This window comes from Pteropus medius, unplaced genomic scaffold, assembly GCF_902729225.1.
Source record: "Pteropus medius unplaced genomic scaffold, Ma_sr-lr_union100, whole genome shotgun sequence".
In the NCBI taxonomy this organism is placed as follows: domain Eukaryota; kingdom Metazoa; phylum Chordata; class Mammalia; order Chiroptera; family Pteropodidae; genus Pteropus; species Pteropus medius.
This window is the reverse complement of record NW_024342474.1, coordinates 2,024,674-2,048,995: the sequence shown is the minus strand read 5'-3', so window position 1 is coordinate 2,048,995 and position 24,322 is coordinate 2,024,674. Positions and strand designations below refer to the sequence as shown.

General features: G+C 36.9%; 1 long non-coding RNA gene across 1 annotated transcript in view; it reads left to right on the top strand.

Moving 5' to 3' along the window:
* The first annotated feature begins 14,903 nt into the window (after positions 1 to 14,903).
* The window catches only part of LOC120604984 (uncharacterized), an 11,446-nt gene continuing 2,027 nt past the window's right edge, over positions 14,904 to 24,322 (top strand). The window contains exon 1 of the long non-coding RNA XR_005653474.1: positions 14,904 to 14,990. This is a non-coding gene — a long non-coding RNA (uncharacterized LOC120604984). The remainder of the gene's footprint in view (positions 14,991 to 24,322) is intronic.

Here is a 24,322-nt window from a genome sequence, read left to right as displayed (position 1 = left end):
TCGGAGGGTCCCCTGTTCAATTACCTTTGTATTCTGTCCCACCACTTGACAAGGAGGAATATTATGTTAATTTCTCCATTTAGTCAAAAGAGAATCTTAAAACTTGGATGCCAGCTGAGACAGATTTTTATCATTAGTCAAAAAGTCAATGCCATGATACTTTCTATGAAGTAAAACTCAATATCTTGGCTGATTGCAGCAGACTAGAGGTTTGAGAGCTTAACAAATTATGCCCAGTGCCCATATGGGCTACCTATACCACACCAGGTTATATACTATGCAGTGATAAGAGTGTTTTCTCATTCTCTCCCTATACCCTCCCCTTCTCCTGACCAACTACGTAGATTAAGCCAGAGAATATATGGCATAAAAGCAACAGTGCATAATGCTGTGCGGTGGAAAATTATATCTGGGCAGATGAGCATGAAGTCCTCCCTTCCTTTACTAATAGCACCCTGGTGTTCTTTTAGGGAATAACTTCTCCTCCACTGGGTACATAGAGATAAGATCACTAATTAAGGGATGCAGCTGGCATTATTCATGGGGGGAGAGGGAGAGAATGACCATAGGATCCAATCGTATGTCCCTCTCTGGAACTTGACCCCTGAACTCCCATTCATTCTAGCAGCAGCACTCTGATGAGCCCAAAGAGGAGCTTCTGCTCCATGGATTCTTGGAGTGCCCTCAGTCCTGCTTTGAACTTAATTTTTCAGTATTCCTGCTGCTCCATATTCTTCCAATGAATTCCCTTTTTACCCAAAGTCAAGTTCCATTGCTTGTATCCAAATAACCTTGATGGAGTGACATCTGCATAGTGTCACCTCGTATGGACATTGCCCGCCTTAAATAGCATCACGCATACTAGATCACATCTTCATCTGTGGAAAGAAAATGAAAACTAAACATTTCCGTCAGCTTTAATATTTTGCCCGGTTATAGCTAAATGTCATGTGAAATTTATCAGCTCCTCCCATAGGGCCTTTCTTAAGGAAAGCACTATTTTGTGTTTTGCATCTATTTATGCTGCTTGCTATTTTATGTTTTGTATCTATTTATGCAACATAGTAATTCTCCACTTAGTAATCCTCTTGGGAAGGGACACCTCCTTTCTTTGATTTACACTTTCATGAGAGCCACCAATATTTGAATTTTGAGCTTATTGTTTACATGTGCTTCATTTTGGAAAGGAATGGCATGAGGAAAAGAAAGAGAACTTTACCATTGTAAGTAACAGGGAAGGTTTGACAATCCTTACTAAGAACACCAAGAGATAAGGAGTGGAGGGTAAGACTTTATTATCTCTCATTGGTTTAATTCACTTCAAACAGCCTAAAGCTATTAAGTATCTCCAGGCAGGTTGATTTTTTTTCTATCAAGACAACCATTGCCTAGTTATAAAGCCCAAATAAATCTTTAAAAACAGCATTCTGGTGGTCTTACTACCATCTACCTCTGAGTTTGTAGACTTCATCCTAAGTTCACCCTAAGAGAAACAAGAATTTGTGCTAAGTGTCATAACCAGACCAGAAAGACCCTAAAATGGGTGGAAGCGAGAATTTAGCCAGCATCGCACACCTTATTTTGCATGTGTCAGAATGTTTATATTCACTCAATACTGTTTCCCTCCTGTCGGAGAAGTGTCAAAACCAAGAATTCATTTTATTAATTCGGTGTGATCTGGTTTCATCTTTTTCCTCATACCTGAAACACCCGCTGTCATTTTATATCTCTACTGCCACATATGGGAAACTCTTGCCATTTATAGAATGCAAGGAAACTATATTCATGGTCTTATAAAATAAGCCTTATTTTTCCCCACCTGAATATCTTTCTGCCTCACTCATGTAACTTTGGCAGAAATATAGCTTAAAACTATTGCAGTATAATAAGGCAATTAATAACACTTGGGGCCAACGAGAGATATAATATGATGTTATGCTTCTTTCACTTTTAACACATTAAGCTGTAGGATATAAACTATGGTTGTCTTTATCTTTATACTACCAAAGAAACCCATAAAGATAAAGAATGACGGCATCTGAAAAACAGTTTGCGTTTCCAAACCTACCTGTCATTTCGAAAGGCAGATGAAACATAGAATCAGACTAGAATGGAAGCTGGCAGGCAGAAGAAAGGAATTGGGAGGAAAATCTGATGTCCCTCATTTCTTAAAAATAATGGTTTTAATATTGTATGGTCTCGTGTTCATTACAAAGGAAATTAGAGCAATATGCCTTCACACACTAAAAAGGAAGGAGGAGGGAAAGAGGGAATTGGGAGTGGAAGTGACTGGAAAGGAAATCTGGAAAGATATATCACAGACATTCTCTGAAACAAAAGATATAAACACAGGCTTTTGAGCCACAATGATTTCTCAGCAATCCGTGCTTTTGCCACATGAACTGCTATGATTAGTATAAGTATTTACTTACACCTCGTTTTTGAACAGTCTTGGCCTCGATACTTTCCTTTTTAGAGAACTGGAATGAAGTCTGAGGTTGGAACACATCGAGGGACACAGCACATCGTGTATCCTTTACCATTATACCATTAAAAGTTATAGAGAGCAGCTATTCATTCTTTTTTCCAAGACAGTGACTATTACAGCTAAAATCTGCAAACCAATAAATAAATAAATAAAGCCAGATTCTTTATAGCAAACAAGATAGTATTTAGTGGGAATTTGAGCTCTGTGGATCAAAACCCCTCTCATTTTTTTAAAGAAAATAAAAACCATCACATATGAAATTGCCGGATACATTTTGGTAAACATATGGTAGTTCTTGGAAAAATAAGCATCTTTTACCCCTGCCCATTACTTTCTAATGAACACCCCATGACCATCTAATAACTTCTTTTTCTTTTCCAGTGTACATAACATTTATTTTAGGAGTTATAGTCTAATTACTGTGGCAAGGCTAATTCAATATTCTGTATCAAAATGTGTACCACACTAAACAGAATCAACACGTTTGTAGCTTACAGCTTGGCTTCTTTGAACTATTTAATAGCTAAACCTATTATAAAGGGTCAATTTTAATTCTTTGCATATTAAATTCCCTTCTTTAATCAGTTGTCACTTTATTCGACACTCTGAAAATTCCACGAAATAGAAGTTATTTCTAGATATATTTTTTTCACCCAATAAAATATAAGGTGTGTCATAAGGGATACATAAAAACATATGAACAAGACGATATAGCACAATAGCAAAAGGCTCAGACTTCGGAATGGAACAGAATAGGCATCAAATTAAGCTCTGTCGCTTACTAAAACTATGTGACAAGTTACTAAACTTCACCAAGCCTTGTCTGCTAATATTTAAAACAGGCAAAAACAATACTTAGATTGTAAAGTGTAAGTGAGAAAATAGAGTAACATGTTTAATACAAAGCTGTACACAGTAAGTGATCAAGAAAGGGCTGTAGTGGTGGTGGTTGTGGTGTAATGGAAGGAGAAGTGGAGTCGTACCCAAGATACCTGGTTCTATTCCTGGCACCACCATGGACTGGGTTGCAGACTTAGTTTTCTCATGTGCAAGGTGAAAAGTCTGAAAGTAGGGAATTAGACAATGACCAGTCCCTCCTGAGATCAACATTCTTTTTCTCTTTGAAAAGTGTCGATTAGACTCTAGCACATTGTTTCATGCTAGCTCCTCCACCCGGGCACTCTTCTCTGGGCTCTTCACAGGGTCAGCTCCTCCATTGTTCTGGGGTCTCACTTCAAAGTTACTGCCAAGAGGATTTCCTTGACTACTCTGTGTTAAGTAGCAGCCTTCCCTCCTCACCATCACCCACTCACTCTCCATCATATCGCCCTGATTATTTACTTCATCATGCTTGATTATCATCTGCCTCTTCCCATTCGATTATTAACTTCATGAGAGCGGATACCTTTTCTGCTTAGTCATCATTTTATTGCCAATGCTAATAACAGTGTCTGGCACAGCAAAGTTGCTCAATAAATAGTTATTGAATGAATAAATATTACACCCAGTTAGAAACCCAAGAGAAATGAGTGCCCATATCCACAAAATATTCCCACAAGAATGTATTTAGCACCTTTATTCAACATAGCCAAAAATCGGAAACAACCTAAATGTCCACTGACAGGAGGATAAAGAAAACTATTTGGCTTTCAAGCATTAGAGTAATATTTTGTGTATTACAAACAGGTAAAGAACTGGAGCATTTTAACTGATATACATAGCACACATTAGTGAATTTCTTCACTTCAGTATGCATGCTTTCATATAGAAATGTCCTTTTAGATCACAGAATTAAGGGCTTGATAAAACCTCAGCAGCACTTGCTCCAACTCCCTTATCAACATGAAAAGACATGCCCAAAGTTACACAGCCATTGGCAGAGTCAAGGCAAGAACCTAGGCTTCCTGATTCCTAATCCAGTTCTCTTTCTACTGCATTTGTCCCTCTGCTGCTCCATGAAGCAAAACAACATAGTGAAAAGACTCTGGAATCAAACCTTGGTCTTCTACCAGACCAGCTGTGTGATCTCTGTGTGGCCTTCACCTCTCCTAGCCTACATACCTCCCTCTATGTTATAGAGATGTAATAATATGCACCTCAGAGATCCCCTGTAAGCATAAGTGAGATAATGTAACAGTCAGTGACATAATATTCATTCGATCAAAATCAAATGTGCAATGTCTTTTAAAATAAAATTCCACCTAACAACAAGTAAGGTGAGATTTGAGTCACAGATACTCGTAAAAGCCAGTCATATCTTTACACCAGAGAATTCTGTAACTTCTACTTGAAAGTTAAATGTATTTAAATGTCAGTTTTCATAGGCTCTTTCCAAGAAAATTTTTCAGCTTCTTCTAAAAGCAAATGTCTTTGAATATGCTAGTAAATATTATATTTTAATTTATATCCTAACTGAAGGAGTTTATTTCTTTCACAAAGTAATATATTTTTATTTTAAAGGTCATACTAGATCACCTATAGATATATGGCATTTTGAATAGTTCTAACACATTCATTTTCTGTATAAAGTTAAATGGTCCAGTTTTAGGAAAAAAAACCACTAAGTTACTTGAGCTTAAATATTTCAAAAAAAAACAAAAACTAAAGTCTGTTTGGTAGAGATAAATACATAGAATACATAGGGGATGTGTGTATGCGTGTGTGTGTGTGTGTGTGTGTGTGTGTGTGTGTGTGTGTGTGTGTGTGTGTGTAACTGTCAAGTGAAAGTTAATAGCGAGGCCTCCCCAACCAAATGCAAACAGTTTTTCGTAAAATCAGTGATTCTGCAAACAGTCCCATTTCTTTATCTCTGCAAACTTTGGAGTTGTCTTTTGTTTCTACTAAACAAAACCTACACAGGCCATTCTCTGATGTTATAACATCAGAAATGGCACTACATTATTGTATGACCCTTTTGGAGGCTGTAAGGGGTGGTGGAAGGGTGCAGTCACAATCCTACAAGTCTAAAGGGCATCACCAGACATGTGTGGTCCTGTGAATGAGTCACGTCAGTACATTAAGAGCCAAGTGCTTTTCTTGTCAGAGGACAAGTTGATGATGGTGAAGTCTTTATATTTCCTCTGTTGTTTCTGAAAAGAAATAGGAAATATGCTATTTAGAGTCTAAGACAACTAAAATAGAGGCATTTTGTAGCAGATGGGATTTTTATGAGCTGTTTGTCACCATATACCAGTCTTGTTAAGAAGCAATCATTTTCTGCTTCATTACACTAAGATAGCTCTGTTTAGGGTTCCACTCAGCTGTGAAATGATTTTAAAACTTCTATAAGGAGTAGAGATGAGGTTTTTTTTATATAATAAAAAATTGTTGACAAAAATATACTAAATGCAAAAAAGTGGTCAAACGCACTATTTTCTATGTCAAGGAAATAGAGATATGCTGAATCTTCTACTTATGCTTAATCTGCTCATTTATGCCGACAGAGAAAACTATACAATACTTTTATTTTCTTTGCCTAAGAAAGGTTAGAGATCCTTTTATGTTTTACATAGTCTTCATGGCATATATCATATAAATAGAAAGGGATGAGTACTTGAGTGAAGAGCAATTTCAGCTGAAAATACATAAAAGGAAAAACAAATTTAGTAAATGCAAGAAATACATTTTTAATGGCTATACTTTCCTCAAAACTAATCTACTATTAGGTTTCTTTTCATATTTGACCATGTTTTTAAAGGATCAACATTGGGGCCAAGAGGAGTCTAAGCTTCTTATTTTAAAGTTTATAAATTTATTATGTCACCTTTCCTGACTGTAATCCCCATTCAATGTAACTCAGGGAATCAGGAAGGCTTGGGCCAAATCCTGGCCCAGCCACTTGTATGACCTTAGCTATATTAATTAACCTTTCTGAACCTCGCTTTTCTCATCTATAAAAAGATGATTAGTGATACAAACCTTGCGGTATCAATTATCTATTGCCCCAATAACACTGCATAACAAATAACCAAAAATTCTCAGTGGCAAACAATAATAAATATCAGTTTAGCTCCTGAGTCCTTGGGGTTCAGTTGACTCAGGCTGAGCTCAATCAGGCTTAGCTGCGCACACTCATATGCCTGCAGTGTGGCTGCCTTGTTCACATCTATGGGTTGGCCCTGCTAGGGGCTGGCTGACCTAGAATGGCCTCGGTTTATACGATTGGGGCAATTTAGCCCTGCTTCGTGGGTCTGCCACCCTCCAGCCAGCTAGCTTGCACTCATTTTCATGACATGGAAAACATGCTAAGAGAGAACAAACCCAGTCACACGAGATTTTTTTCAAGCCCTGTTTGTATCACATCTGTAACTGACCAAAGCCACCTCACGTAGCTCAGTCCAGAATCAGATGGGAGAGTGCTACACGGCTGCTTGCAAAAAAGTGAAAAACTGAGCATTAACATCATCAGTCTGCACACTTGATTTTTACAGACTGAGCTATCTTGCGAATGTTTATGAAGCCACTAGCATAGTACTTAGCAACCAGCAGACACTCAGTGTTAGTTTCCTTCCCTCCTAAATGTGCCCAGTCTCTTTAAGCTCCACCTCAAATAATCCCCTAAGATTTTTGTCTGTTCAAAAAGCCAAATGAGAATTAAAATTATTAGGTAAAAAAAAAAAAAAACTCGTGGTTTTCTCTCCCTCTCAGAGAGAGGGACAAGAAACTATGTGGCACACCATTAAGTATTTTATGCAAAGATTGGGGAAATGAAATATGATTTTTATCCTGAAATACATGCAGATATTGTACTGACTGCTTTGGGCTCCTCTGGAAGGGGGTGGCAGGTAACATGGTCACTCTGCTCTGCTTTCTTCTTAAGAGTACTTTAGAGGAAAAGTGTGACAACCTAGAGAGATGAACACCTAAATTCGAGCCTGTTCTATAGAAGCTTATGTTTCCTATACACATGCTGCTTCCAAAAACTTTTCCCTAAAATCCAAGGCTTAATTGAGTAAAGGGGGCTCTGTAACAAAGTCAAATAGTAACAAAGGAAAAGCACACCCATATTTATCTTGCAAGCAAATGAATATGCTTACAAGATAAATATGGGTGTGCTTTTTTAAATAGCCATTTCCTTTAAATGGCTATTTAAAGGAAAGCATAGAACGCTTTTTGTCTCATAAGGTAGGAACAAGCTCATCAAAGGACAGACATTGGATTCTCTAGTCCTGGATGCTGCTGTGGGAGCTCCCGCAATCCCCAGGAAGCTGGAGAAAATAGTTCCTACCAATTCCACCTCACACACACCACTCAGGCTAGTCCTTGGCTGGTCCATTCCCGTCCACCCTGGAACTGAAATACTTAGATATGTGAACCAAAATAGCCCATAGAGGCAGGGGCAAGGAGCATGACGAACCACTTCCAGCTCCTCCTCGACTCACCCTCTTCTATCATTAACATAGTTATAAATTCTGAATTCTACTTCATAATATCCCCTGTGAGTTTCAATAACATATATATTTTTTCTTTACTATCTTTGAGAATAATATTTATATACCAGGGAAAAGCACCAAATAACTTTGCCTACACTTTGCTGGATACCAGAATAAGCAGTAAACTCCAAAACTAGAATGAAAGAACAAAATAAATCTGAGGAAAGCAAGAGAAGAGAATTTAAAGATAAAAGCATAAAATTACTAATCAGAAAACAGAATACAACAAAATTTATATATGTCAGAAGTCTCTGGATGGGGCTGATTGGAAATGACTTTGAGCACAAGGGTAAAGGATGGTGAGGTTGGCACCACCACCCCACACTGCCTCTACCACCAGGACGCCACCACAGCTTCTCATCCAAAACTAAATACCATAATAGGGAATTAATCTCTCTCTGCTAAGAATCCTAGAACTTCTTCCTTTTGAAAAATTGGTTCCTTTACTGCTCATAGGATTCTATCGTCAATTATTAAAGAAAAATAAGCTCTTTATCAAAGCAAAAACTTCTGTCATTTAAAAAATAAATGTCTACCCTCTACTAGCCACAAAGAAAACATTTTTTAATGGCTGTCAGTTTGGGTGTTAAGTGTCTAGCTGAGTTGCTGAAATATGCTATGTATATGTGTACCATATCCTCAAAATTAAAGCGCAGAAATATTCACTTAACTCAAAAGCCCTAGTCAATGCAATTCAATAATTCAGTGAAATAAACATGTTTTGAAAGCCAATCTGAGCTAGGAAGCCCTATAAAGGAGAATATGTCACTAAAACAAAGGGTACAAAGGTAGCAATGGAGAAAAGTAGACAAAAAGCATCACATACTATAAAGGCAAAAGAAGATAGCTCTTTGATGGTCTAGAAGTCCCTTGTGTTGTACCCAGTGCCTTAGGACCACCATTTCAGACATCTATGGGTACTGCTATAGGAAAAATAAATGTCACTAGACCTCTTTGTATTATGTATACTGTGATTTTTTAATGAAATTAACCAGAGCTACTTTTTACATGAAAAAAATTTAATTTCAGAATCAGACTGGCTTTAAACCTCTATCTGCTACCATGGCATATGATGCCTTTGTGAGCTGACCTTGATTTTGAATGCTGCCCTTAAAAAATTCATTATGGGAAGGAAAGGACCTAAAAGAATTTCTTTTAACATATTAATAGCTCTCACCAAGACAATTAGGTCATTATGGAATCAAGTCAGAAGCACCTCCATCTCTAGAATAAATTTTTTAAAAAATTTTTCAGTTACATGTTTTATAGAACATCCTCAGATGGAAAGGATGACTCATCATTAGAGACTGGACTCTTTTGGACCTTCCAGAGAGTTGGGGATGGTGGGGTAGGGGGAGAGACAAGTCTTATTCTAATGCATCTCTGCTAAGCAGTTTAGAGGTGGGTGGTCATGATGTTTTAGAAGGTAATTCAAACGACAATGTAGTCTTGAAGAGGCAAAATGAATATGGTTTCCAAAACAGTTGAATGTGGATGACCCAAGTGGGTGCTGCGAGTCTCGGGGGAGCTGTTTCAGAAGTCTCTGGAGGGGCTGATTGGAAACGACTTTGAGCACAAAGGGTGAAGGAGGAGGTTGAGGTTGGCACCACCGCCCCACACTACCTCGCCACCACGACTCTACCACCACTTCTCACCCTCTTCTCTCACTCCAGGTTCTTCTTCCAAATGCCAACAAAGCTTAGATCAAATCGTCAGGTGTCTTTCAGGACACCTTTCAGTAAAGAGGAATATTTACCTGTTTAGGACAGTAAAATCATTCAAAGTAAAGGACCAGACCTTCTTGAAGTAAATGTATGTGTAAAACACACATATACACACTTCCGCAAATGTGTTCATAGCTTTCATCTTGGCCTAATAGAAGTTTCCAGACTTTCTTTACACCACCATCTCCCCCCTCACATAACTCCTTTCCATCACTGTGGCTTAATTCTGACACATCTCAAGCCTTTTGCTTCTCCAAGTATCTGAATGGCCATCTCCAGATGAGCTGCTCTGTGCTTGCCTGTCCCTCTGTTTCTCCACATCTTCTCCTTCTCTTGTTCCTCATTCTACAGTTATGTCAATCCTAAAAACTACACAAGGTCATAATGTAACGTTGACACACGGAAAACCTACACAAATCTTCCAGGTGAAGTATTTCTCTTCTACCAGCTACAAGAAGGGCATACAGAGTATTTAATGTCGATATAAATCCTTGTATTAAAAATTCAGAGTGCCATTGTGGCCCAAGCCGAGGGCATTCCAAAAATATATTAGAAATATTTTTATATCCCTTCCGAGAGTCATATTGCTCTGAAGACATACACAATTTCCTGAAGTAGAATTTTCATTTTAAGAGCTCAAACATACATTCCCATTTTTGCCAATTGTTCAGGATTATCAGGTCAGAATAACAGCTTTAAGTAAACATTGATAGTGTTCCATTGTTTGCTGTGTGAAGAGCTGTTCTGACTCAAATATATGCCCTATAGTTTTTGAAGCATTGTTTTTATCATTACTGCACTTGGGTTTTTACTACAAAAGCTCATGTTTCTGATCTATGGTATTTTTCTTGCCATCAAACTATTTGCTACAACTATCGAATCCTTTTGCCCTCTTTATGATATTTTAATTTAGAAAGGAATACCAATATGTTGTCTCTTGTGCTGAGAATATTTCTATGGTGAAAAATCTAATGGCATATTTAATCATTCTATTATTGTTATCAGTATATGTTGACACAATGGTAAATGTCTGGGAAAGCTAAAGTCCTGAGGAAAAAACAAGAGGGTCAACCACAGGGGATACATATATAGTGATTATTACTGGCTTCATGTTTTCAGTTTAATCACTCCCTATGACCCATTTGCCCTTAGGATATGACTGTTGAAACAAAGTTATTTCACTTATATTCCTTTTAATGGGAACTGTAATTCTAGTCAGCAGCTCTTTGTGTTACAAAAGACTACACCTCCTACCAATCATTCTATAATGCATTTAGAAACGCATTATAATTCAAATAAAATTTCTCTTGTAAGGCAATGGTGCATATGACCCTTTTATGATAAACTATAATTTTGGGGTGCATAATACAATAGTTCTATAATTTGGTATTCCTGGAGGTAAAATATAGATTAATATTAAAACATCCTCCTCTATGTATTTCATTCAACGCTACCTAGTAACACATCCTTTTGTTTCTTCGACAGTGATTTAAAAGTGTTACAAACCTCCGCCATATCTAAGAAAAAATATTTTAATAATCTCCTTAATCTTCCTTAAATCTCTCTAGTATAATGTTCCTCAGAACATTATTCTTTACCACAAGCCAAATTAAACAGGTCCCCAAAAGAAGTTTAAGTAATATTTTATTCTTCTATTTACTTTGTTTCTATAAAGCAAATGCCACAGGATTAGGGCTGAGTGAAATAAGACATCTTTGAAGAGGCTTTCATGTTGTCCCAGCCCATCCACCAGAACTGGGACACCTTTCCATTAGTTATGAATCCAAAAGACATGCTGGATTCTTAGTCTCTAAATGCAAGATCATCCATTCATCATGATAGCCATACAGCAGCTACTTTTTCCAGCACCGTGGCCAGTTCACCTCTATATCTTCCCAGAGACACATGCAAGATGACATTCCATGAAAATATGCTTTGTAGCCTAGCACCTGAACTTGTCTCCCTCGAGCCCTGGTGAACTGGGCCAGGCCAGCTATGGACTTCAACCTCCCTTGCCTTTGGCACAGGCCTGGATGACAGCCAGCTTTCTCCCCATCTCCATCCGGGTCTTATAGTGATCCCAGGGTGCCTCCAGTTTAAAGACATTCCTAGCACCAGCTTCCCAAGACAAAAACAAGCAGAACTACAGATAAGTGAATGCCTTTAGCCAAGCCCCTAATCTGAGCAAGATCACACTCTACTCTGACCAGGCCTGGGGTTGGCCTTCCAACTCTCTGACAATCTGTCAGTGAAAAGTATTTCCCAATGCATCTTATCACAATTTTACCTCACCATAACTGCTGGATGGAAAAAGAAGAAAGAGAAGGAAAAAGAAAAAATAAGAAACCAAGGGATGAAGGAACATGGAAGGAAGACAGGCAGGCAGGCTGCAGAAAGATATTGTTCCTGATTAGTTCTATTTTTAACTCCTCCATTTCTCCAATTAAAAGTTACATTTCTTACTTTCCACCCAACCCATTTTAGTGACTTTATTGTAGACCCTTGAGAATTTCACCTTATCCTTGACACATATCAGTTCGAGTAAGGGGGCTAGAAAGAATGTTGCCTTCCCCCACCCCGCCTCGAAATTAAAGTGTGTGTGATGAATACCTTCCTGACTCAGCACCCTCAGATAAGACAAGCCCTCAACTCCAAACATCTTTCACTAGCTGGGATGCAGCTATTTGTAGCTCTAACAGAATAGTTTTTCTGCCCTGGGTTTCTTTGCTCACTGAATTCTGACATATGAGAGGGAAAGTAGAATAAATATGTCCAAAACTCAGCTATTTTCTTTTCATCGAAATAAAGGAAACCGAAATTTAAAAAAAGAAAAAAGAAAAGGGAAAAACACTTTAAATAAAAAATGAAACATTGATACACTGGTTTATATAAAGCCTGTATGTTTATTAAAATTGTACTTCAAGTATAGTTCATTTTAGACCTTGAAGATTCCAGGACCCACTCAGCCAAGATTTATTTATGAGATCTAAACTCAATGAGAATCATTGGGAATAAAAGAGGAGGAATCAGATACCCATTCTACCAGTTAGAGCCAGTTAGAGAAGAATCAGGAAGAGAGAGAGAGAGAGAGAATGTGTGTTTGTGTATGTGTGTGTTACAAGAAATCAGTTTACACTATTTTGAGGGCTGGTTAAACAAGTCCGAAGTCCATAAGGTCGATATTCAAAAAGGGAAGAAATGAGCAAGCTGTTACTTATGAACACAGACTGAAGCTCCTGTCCCCAGGCGGTCAGGAAGAAAAGTCACAAGCAGGCTGCAGGCCCACAGGTACAAGCTGAAGCTTATTGTCCATGGCCATCAAGAAAGGAAAATCATAATGTAAATGTCTAACCACTATGCTGTTTACCTGAAACTAATATAAAATAATATTGTCAACTCTAACTGAAATTTTTTTTAATGTAATAAATAAATAAATAAAGTGATCATTAAAAAAGATGGGAGAATCATAAGCTGCTACCCCAAGATCCAGGGGAGAGAGAGAGAAAATGTAGACCTAGCAGCTCTTAGAGTCTGAGCCCAAAGAAAGCCTTGTTGAAAGGGCATGCCTGATTAGGTCAGACCCATCCAGGATAATTTTGATTAACTTAAAGTCAACTGATTAAGGACTTTATACTACAAGATCCCTTCATTATAGCACCTAAGTTTATGTTTGATTGAATAGCTAAGGACTATAGCTCAGCCCAATCAAGTTGACATATCAAGCCCAGTCAAGCCATCTTATCCACTGTCCCCTAAAACTAGTTGGGGAAATCTACCAGTCTACATTTATTCAATATAGGAACATCTACTACATGCAAAGCCCTGTGTTGGGCTCTAGAGGAAAGTCACTTTATTGCACAGAAACCTACAAAAAGGAATGAAAAGTGAGGCGCCAGCAAGAGCGAAATATCTAATGTATAAAACAGAAGTAATGACAAAGAGAGAGGATTTTAAAATAAGATAAACACATATTTTTAATTACATTAAAAACTAGTGCAAAATCTGGTTTCTGTAAGAAAATAGGGTAGGAAAAGATATTCTCATTGTTATAGTATCCACATCATATTAATATTGATGTGTAATAACATTCTCAGAGTACTAACAATGACTTAGTTGATTTTCCAAATGAAGCTTTCTAAACTCATGAGAATTTATAAATACCTAAAATATGTTAAAGGGAAAATTATACTTAGCAGTTTCTGAGAGGAACCACTCCAATTCCAGACTATAAAAACTTAATTTCATCTTCTATAGAACTGTATGTTATAAAAACAATGTGTCTGTCGTTCTTTTGGTTTTGCTCAAGAGAATGAAAGATAATGCAAAAATATACCACAGGAAAGACCTGGGTTAAAAAACAAAGTCATGAAGATTTTATTTATATTTAGTTGTGAGGATTGTCACATTCTTACGAATGCTTAGTCCTCCGTGTTTAATAGTGTAGCCTGCATGGAACTGAGCTTCCTGGAGTCTGGCCTGAGCACCACAGCACCTCCAAAGTCTGTCTCTCACCTCTCAGCAGCTATTCATCACACTCATCCCTTCCCCACATTTGTTCATTTGTCTCTCTCTCCCTCTCTCTCTGTCTCTGTCCTAAAATATTTGTTCTCCCCTCTCTTCTTCTTTCTAATATAATCTAGCCTATTCTAGGCTTCGGCCATTTTTCTCCCCACTTTCACCTACACCTCATTCCGCACAACAGAGGCCCTGTCTCAGGCCCAGAGAACAAAGATTTTTTTTCCTCCATGGACGGTAAGGGAAGTGTACAATTGCAAATACACTTTACTTTATATAATTTTTTCCTGACAGAGCTGTAAATCTCCAATGTATTTTCAAGTAATAAATCAAAATTAGTTCTTTCATTTCTCAAACACAAAAAAAGTCAGAAAAAAAGATAAATACGCTCATCTCAGGTGTCACACTGAGATTATATATAATAGATACATATATATATATATATATGTTCTATTTGTTCATTTGCTGAACTGCTCTTAAGATTTTTATTTCTCTAGATGAAATGCAAGGTATTTGGGACCAAAAAAATAAAGGTTTATTCTTTATTTGATTATTTTTAGAGTAATAGAAAAGAAATCTTATGGTCGGGGATGGTTTTGAGACAGGAAAAAAAAAAAGACAAAGTTAATGCCCAGCATTATTCGGGCCTAAGATGGGAACCAGATTCGTTATAGCTGACTCTCAATTATTCCAGGAGCTGACTGGGCAATTTGTGAATTGACCAGAATCTCTGCTTCTCTTCAGCCTCCTGCTGCAGGACTCTTGGCCACTGTCCTGCGGGTTGAGACTTCTGTGGAAAGGTGAACAGGGACTAGAAAAGCAGTCAGTCCCGTAAGTCTATTCTGCTCGCTTGCTACTTGCTGAGAAGCTTAGTGTGAGATGCTAAAAAAAATTATTAAAATTAGACGTGTGGATTTGGGGGGCAATTCAATTACCTCTGCTATTCCTGTCTCTCATTATTTTTCATATTCAAGAGTAGATTTCATATTCAGGCATGCAATTTAATCATCCAAATTCATTATCCAGGCTGAATTAACTTTAAAGTGTATTTTTTCAATAATAACACAAGTAATATTTAGTGTAATAATTTCAATGTTATAGGTCAAGGGAATATGGTTCAATAAGAAAATTTTAATATTCTTATTTTTGAAAGAATCACGATGACCCATTCTACTTATTTGCTCAAAGTTTTCTCTCAAGATTTTTATTTCTTAAGGTGAGATGCAAAATCTTTACTATTTTATTTTAACTAAAAATTTTTAAATGTTCATCTAAACTTTAAGCACTTGCCTTATTCAAACACAAAATAGTATGTCCATAGTCATGAAATACAAGAATCGAAAAGTCCTGAGAACTCAATTTAGAAAATGCAAGATGGAGAATAGATTAGGAATAAAGACTCTGACAAGGGTGCCTACTTTCACTACTCCTATTCAAAAGAATACTAGAAGTCCTAGCTAGAGCAATCAGGCAACATAAAGAAAAAAAGGTATTAGAGTTGGAAAGGAAGAAGTAAAATTGTCTCTATTTACAGATGACGTGATTTTATATATGCATATATAAAATTCAAAAGACTCAATCAAAAAACTGTTAGATCTAATCAATAAATTCAGTAAAGTTGCAGTATATGAAATTAACATACAAAAATTAGTAGTATTTTTATACAGTAACCACAAATTTCCTGAAAAATAAAGAAATCAATCCCTTTTATAATAATAACATCTAAAACAATAAAATACTTAGGAATAAATAAAACTAAGGAAGTTAAAGATCTTTACTCTGAAAACTACAAGACATTGATGAAAGAAACTGAAAAAGATACAAATAAATGAAAAGATATGCTGTGTTCATGGATTGGAAGAATTAATATTGTTAAAATGTTAATACAACCAAAAGCCATTTGTGGATTCCATTCAACCTCTATCAAGAGTCCAATTGCATTTTTTTATAGTAGAAAAAAGCATGTCTAAAATTTATATGGAGCCATAAAACCCTGAATAGCCAAAGAAATCCTGAAAACGAACAAAGCAGGAAGCATCACACTTTCTGATTTCAAGCTATACTATAAAGTTATAGTCATCAAAACACTAAAGTACTCATGTGAAAAAAAAAAAAAAAAACAGGCAAATAGACCAATGGAACAAAATCAAGAGCCCAGAAATAAACCTAAGCATATATGGTCAACTAGTATTTGACCAGCGAGCCAAGAATACTCAGTGGAGAAAAAGCATCCTTTTCAATAAATGGTGCTGAGATAACTGGATATTCACATATAAAAGAATGAAACTAGATACCTATCTTACTCCACTCACAAAAATTAACTCAAAATGGATTAAAATCTTAAATGTAAGATCTAAACCATAAAACTACCAGAAGAAAACATAGGAATAAAGCTCCATGACATGGGTCTTGGTAATAATTTTTTTAGATGTGACACCTAAAGCACAAGGAACAAAATCAAAAATAAAGAAATGAGACTACAGCAAACTAAAAGTCTTCTACACAGCAAAAGAAACCATCAACAAAATGAAAAGAAAACCTATACGAGAAAAAAATATTTGCAAACCATGTATCCGATAAAGGGTTAATATCCAAAGTATATAACAAACTCATGCAACCCAAAAGAAAAAAAAAAAACAGTTAAAAGTGTGCAAAGATCCTGATAAACATTTCTCCAAAGAAGATTTACAAAAAGTCAACAGGTATATGAAAAGATGCTCAACATCACTAGTCATTAAAGAAATGAAAATTAAAACCACAGTGAGAGATCACCTCACACTTGTTAGAATGGCCAGTATCAAAAAGACAAGAGATAACAGAAGCTAGTATGGATGTGGAGAAAAGAGAACCCTCGTGCACTGTTAGTGGCGTTGTAAATTAGTACTGTCACTATGGAAAATAGTATCAAGAATTCTCAAAAAATTAAAAATAGAGCTAACATATAATCCAGCAAGTCCAAAGAAAATAAAAACACTAACTCAAAAAGATATATGTACCCCTCCCCCGCACCCCGCCCCATGATCATTGCAGCATTATTTACAATAGCCATGATATGGAAACAACCTAAGTGTTCCCCGATGGATGAATGGATAAAGAAGTTGTGGCATATCTACCATGGAATATTATTCAGCCATAAAAAATGACAATGTGGATGAAACTTGAAGGCATTATGCTACATGAAATAAGTCAGACAGAGAAAGACAAATACTGTATGATCTCATTTATATGTGTGGAATCTTAAAAATATATATATATATCTCATAGAAAAAGAAATCAGACTTGTGATGGAGGGTGGGGGAAATGGGGAATTGGAGAAAGGTGGTGAACAGTTTTAAACTTTCAGTTATAAGACAAATAAGTACTAAGGATTTAATGTACAACACAATGACTATAGCTAACCCTGCTGTACAATATATAGGAAAGTTGTCAAGAGAGTTTGCACCACAAAGAAAAAATTTGTTTTCTTTCTCTTTTGTTGCATCTATATGAGAATATGGGTGTTAGCTGAACCTATTGTGGTAAACATTTCACAATGTATGTAAATCAGACCATCATAGCCTATGCCTTAAAATTATACAGTGATATATGTCTATTATTTCTCATTAAAACTGGAAAAAAATTAAGACTCTGAAAAATGTTTGCAGGCAAAACATTGGTAACAGAGCCACATTTCTTGAGTATTAACCCTTTGCTGGGCATTGTACTAGACATCAAGGATGCAAATATGAGATAAGACATAATCCCTGGGCAAGAGTATGAGAGGAACACACTGTAAGATTGGTAGCAACGAGAGTGTTGAACAGCACGTTGATAGAGGCTGGTTAAGGAAAATGCTCAAATATCTCAGTAAAAGTACCTTCTTGAGTTAGTTATGAAAGGAAGGGGACTGATGTGCCTACAGTTATACATCCTGTGTATGTGCAAACAGACTCTGGGCTTTAAAGAAACACTGATGCAAATGGTAAGTCTTGTCCAGAAACAAGCTGAAAGGAAAGTAGAAAAACAGCTGTAGGAGATGTGCCTCAGACTTCTGCTTCCAGTAATAGCAAAAGAAAATTTGGACCAATCCTCCTGACCTTGCCTTTTCTGGCTCACTGTTCACTCTCCCCAGAAACCAGTTTACTCTTGGTTACTGAACTAGACCATGAAGGAAGCAGAAAGTCTACCCAAGGCCTCAGCTTCACTATGGCCACATGGCTCTTATAGATCTCATTCAGCACACCCAATATTTGGTGTGTAAGGAACAGAGCCTAAACATACGAGTGGCCCTGCTTTGACACCCTACTCCATAGTCTGCCCAATACCACTGCCTTCTCCTAGTCAGTCATTAATTCATGTCTTCATTCAATAAATATTTATTGAGCAGTTAGTATGTGCCAAGTACCTTACTGGTGCTGGGGATCTAGAGGTAAACAAAACTGAGATGGTCTCTGTCCTCCTAGAGCATTCAGTCAGGTAAACAGTCTCTAGAACTGGATCTCCTATCCTCAACTCTAAGTCTTTTGGCTCAACTCTGAATCCATGTCTCACCAGCATTCGTCCCTGGGAGCAGGAATCATTGGATCCTACCCAAACTTGCTCCCTTACATAGCTGGGGCCAAGCAATCATATGGAGCTGAATGCGGAGAGTAAAAAATTGGGTCCCCTTTACTTTTAGCTGTGGAGAAGACTATATCACTAAGCCAAGAGAATAATATGAAAAGAAATCCAAAGGTACATGGGATCCATAAGCCAAGTAGTTCAGTCAACATCTAAGTCACCGAAACTGAGAAGTTTCCAAAAACAAGTCAGGCTGCTATGGGGCCAACGCTGAGTCAAGTCCAGCAGCCAGGCGGCAAAGGACAGGGAGGGAGTCTAAACCAGCAGAGCTGAACAGCCAGGCCCACCCCTTAGCAGCTCCCTACCTCAGCTTCCCCATCTGTAAAAGGAAAACAATAATAGTATTCTCATGAGGCCATTGTAAGAATTCAATGACTTAATGACTTTAAATTATGGTGACTGGCATACCATAAGTTCCTCTCTCTAGGGAGGTCAGAGAACCCAACAAAGAAGGCTTCTTTATCATCTGCTCCACAGACTGCATGCCACCTGTAATACTCATAAGAAAACAATCAGGTATCATAGATTCTCTTGATAGGTAACATGGCTGATATGTAATTAGAATCTTAAGGGGAAATGACACAAAGAGTTCTTTGATAAACTGTAAACTATTACTAATGCTCATGGAGGGTGACATCAAAAAATTGAGAATTAGGGAGAATGTGAAAGGGTGTAAGATGAAAAGGAAGGCCCTGACAGAGCAAAACAGAGGGGCCGGTGATGGGAAACCCAACCATTATCTCACGTGAGAGTCCCAAATTTAGCCCTGCAATTGCTAATGGCTCATCTTCCTAAAGAGAACCTTTTATTTTTAGTTGCACAACATTTAAAGGGATCAATCTATTTTAAAAATCGAATAAGGCCAAGTTATACTTCAAACTTTTTGCTTGGCCCAATCTTCTACTTCTTGCTTTATTCAACTCCATGAACTGTTTTTCCTCCATGAAGAATTTTTAGGCACTTCAGTTTGCCCTGTAAATCTCTGGCTTTTGATCCCACATCAGTGACCTGCTCTTTATGGGTCTAATTTTGTAGCTCACAAACAAAATCTCCTCAGAAATGTCCTGTGAAGCAGCCTCAACAGGGCTGCCTGGGACTTGAGAGCTTTCATTTCCTCCCCCATGGAGAGCTGCGATGACCCAGAATGGAGACCAGAATGAGGCAACAGGGGGAGGAAGTTGCATTTAGTCGTCAGAGCTCATGTTTTGCAGTTTGCCCTCCTAGCTATGACAATTTCTTAGTTCTTTTCTAAGATTATGAAATAAATTTTGACCTCATATCTTAATTGACATATAAACATACATTTACTAGAAAATAAGGCATGTCCTAAGGGGCAGTTGAACACTTACCTTATTCACGATACATATTTATTTCATTTAAGGTGATTCAGTTCAACTGTGATTTTGCAAATAGATGGAATCATTTCCGGAAAAGTCATAATAACAAATCAATGTCTTATTCCAGAATTATAAAAGCATAAGCCTCTTTTTAAATAACTACAGTTGCATGTCAGAGAATTTAAACAAATGTGTAGTTAAAAATGATCGTTATACCTTAGGGACTTAGTTTATACAAGACAGATTAGCAAGATACGAGCTTCATTATGCATGAAAGTCATTTGTTTTTCCATGAATCCAGCACAGCACAAGTTCTGGGGTTGCAATTCATAAAGAGAATGAATGTGAAGACAGAGCATCGTTATGACATTAATCTTCATGAATATGGAAAGAAGTGAATTATTATCTTTCTCTTTATGAGGTGAAGAGAACTGTCACAACAAATTTTAATCTTGCTATACAGTATATTAGAATGCAAAAGCTGGAAGGGCCTTAGAGAGTTAGTCTAACCCCTTTTGTTTACCCAAAGGAAAGTGAGAATTTATGTTTTTAAGAGACTCACCCACATTATACGGTGAGTTAATGGCAAAGATGGTACAGACATTTGGACTCCCTAAATAGGGAATCTTTTCAAGCCAAAAGTGGGGCAAATTTTCCACTAATTCCAGTTTTTCTAAACAATCAAGAGTCTTCTATATGTGTACCCTCTTTAATGTACTTAACATGGGATCTTAAACTAAATATAAATAATCAATCAATTTTGGACCACTTATTGTGAGCTAAACCATTTCTTGGTATGTATCTGTTTCTTCCCTATATTTATGCTATGTAAATTCCACTGTCAGTTAGTTCTTGGCTCTGTTAATGCCCGTAGTTATTTCAGCATTTTTTGTGTAGGTATTCAGCACCATGACCTTATGGGAAAATCTCCAGCGTATTCAGCTTTGGCTGTGCCCTCATATATTTAACTCTTATATTTAAAATTTCACTGAAAATCCATTCACATTCATTAAGTGTAAGGAATTGCAATTTCTGAGGGAGTTGTTAGGGCCTATTTTTGGAGTAGCAAGATTTCTTAGCAAAAAGAAATTAAGAATATTTTTTAAAAGTAAAGCAAGCAATCACTTCAAAATGCCTTAGACTCCTCTATCTTTAGAACTATCACTAATTATAAATATGCATACTATTAATTTCTGTCAGATATGTTAACTTCTTAAAAGGATATACTAGCAGAAAGGCATTTGGAAACTAGCATAGGAATCGAAAAATTGAAATTTTAAGCATCTGTTTTCTTACTAAGGAATATAGTGAAGGAAGAATGGTATATTGATGAGAACCCGATCTGGCTTCCGAGTTTGATTTCACTGCCTACTGCTTGCGTGAACTTGAACACATTTTTTAACCCCTGAGCCTCAGTTTCCTTCTCCTTCATAAAAAAGAGTATAATCCCTACCACAAGAGTGCTGTCAGAATTAAACAATATATCTGAACCACCTAGCAGAATGCTAGACTCATATCTGGGGCCCAGTGAATGCTAGTTTATTATCTCTTCACCTATCTTCGCCCTCCCTAATCTCTCTGCCTCGGTCCTAATCTGGATAATTTATATTAGAGAAAATTGTAAGGATTAATTACAAAACAATGCACAGAAAATGTCTGGAGTATCTGACTCATATTTTTGCTGATTTTTTTTCCCTCTCACAACATAAAGCATTTGTATCATTTTAAATCTTTCTTACCGTGGGCTCTTTTTCCCTCATGCAATAGTTGGCATGGAGCACCAAGTCATTTGGGAATTGTTGAGTAGCTGGCTTGTCCTAGAGTTAGTGATGCCTCCTCTCTTCCTGCCATGGGATTCACTAACGCACTCACCTGTCGTATGGAATGAGTGCGCCACCTGGCCATCTTGAGCACGTCCGTCCAATTATATGACCTCTCAGCAAAACCTTTAGGGCCTTCTGAATGATCCAGCTGACACCTAAGATAGAGCTTGGTCATCCATGGGACTGAGCTCCAATTTCTATAAATTTTGGAAGATGTTCACAGGAAAAGTACTACAAAAGTAAAATGTGATTATTTAAAAGACCTACCCCACCAAATTGTCAAATATACAGTGTCAACTATGTCCTAGGTATTTGCCTTGTCAGAAGTCAATAGCAAAAATATGGTGAAAACTACTAAGTTTCTCTAAGTTTGTAACTGATTTCACAGGATGTACTTCACTAGGTTGCTCCCAAAGCTGAAGAGCCCAGGACAGTACAAGGCTGAAAAGTGACTGCCGTTACTCTTCTGATCCAGGTCATATTTTGGACAAAAGAGAGTAGGAGGGAAGGAGAGTGGGATAAATGAAAGGTCATTGAAAGCTGTGCAAAGACATGTATTTTTCTCCTACATCTCAGACACTCGACTCTACATTCCTCTTTGTGAAGACAATCTGACTTAAGACAGAAAAATACAAAGGCCTATTTAACCAATAATTTGAAAATATTCTCATGACATCCTTTTCCTCTGATTAGATAGCCACTTTCTTTTAACAATGAAAGAAAAGTAGCTCTTATAATATTAACTTCTCAAATACCAAGGGTGTGTTGAATTTAATGTGTTCATTTGTGTTCTGCTTTTCACTCTACCACATACAGCATTAAAGAATTGTTTTTTTTTAAAAAAAAACTGCAGCACACGATAATTACAATTTATTGATAGTATTAATTATTTTAATTTCTGTCCTATCATTTTGTATATAGTTTTAAAGGCTTGAGAACTTAAATGTAAAAGGAGGAAGTTGATTTTATTTTTTTCTTTTTCTTTTTCTTTTTATTTATTTTTACTTTTTATTAAGTTTATTGGGGTAACATTGGTTAATACAATTATATAATTTTCAGGTGTACATTATAATTTGACATCTATATATTCTATTGTGTGATTACCACCCAAAGTCCAATTTCCAGGAAATTGATTTTAAAACAAAACTAGTTATTTATGTTAACAAAAGGTGAAATCAGAGGATGTTCTTTTTCCCTTATCTATGAATAGAAATTCTGTTATGTTATAGCTAATATTTTATTGATTTTCCCCTTCCTGTTTTTGCAATGTGCTTTGGAGCTGTTTTTTATGTATTTTAAATATACAGGTCTTGTGTTACATTTGGGGAAACACAGATTTACAGAAAATGTATTCTCCCAAATGGACCTAGGTATTTTGGCTGTCAGAAATCTATTTCACACACATTAGTCTAGCATCAGACCAGCTATGATACCTGTGAGAGGAATAAGTTGAGACTGGAGAATTCAGCAATAACTGCTCAATGAAAAAGACTGATTTCCAACCAGAATAATTTCAATCTGATTTTTAATTAAAGGCAAAAAAATATGTGGAAATGATCATGAATACTTATACTTCCTGAGATGTTTTTCCCTCTTCTCTTCACACTCCTACTGCCTCAATCATATTATTTGCACACTGAAAAATAAGTAGCTTTGGTAGCAGGGCTGGCAGGCCCTGAGACTGATATCTTCAACCCTCTTACCAATTTCATCTCTTAGAACAAAATGTAAGATGCCAAAAAAAAAAAGTTAAAGGAAAGGAGAAATTGTTACATATTTGGAATGAGACTTTGTAAAGTACAAAAGCCAAATGGGATCTCTCTGTATTAACTCCATCCAGAGTCTCCAACTTCTAACTTAATTTTGGGCATGGCAGTCCTCAAGATAAATCAGTCAGTCAAGTCAGGTTATGAATCCGGAGTATGAATTTATATGCAGTGAAATCAGGAAATACAGCTTCTTTAGAGGGCAGAAGCACCTTAGACTCAGAATCACATCTTTAGCTTAGCCTCTCATTACCTGTATCACCTTGGGCATGTTGCTTAGCCTTTCAGAGTCTGCTTCCTCATTGGTGACATGGACTAATTGGACTGGATGGTATCTACAATCTCTTCTAGTTAACTTGCAGCCAAAAAAGCATTGATGGAGAAACTGCCTTGGGCCCAACTCTGTAGGATAAAATAAAGAGCTATTTAAGTCTATATGCCTGGGTGTGCAGTGTCCTACCTCCCCTTCCAGCCTATAAGTTATTTGAAAGCAGATTTGTGCTCAGTTACTCTTTCTTTCCTCCTATATTTAACACAGTGCCTAGCAAAATAGAAGCACCCAATAATATTTTTTGTAAATGAATGAATATGTAAAAGTTCTCCTAGGAGTTTTATAGCCTCCTTGAGAAAATATCACA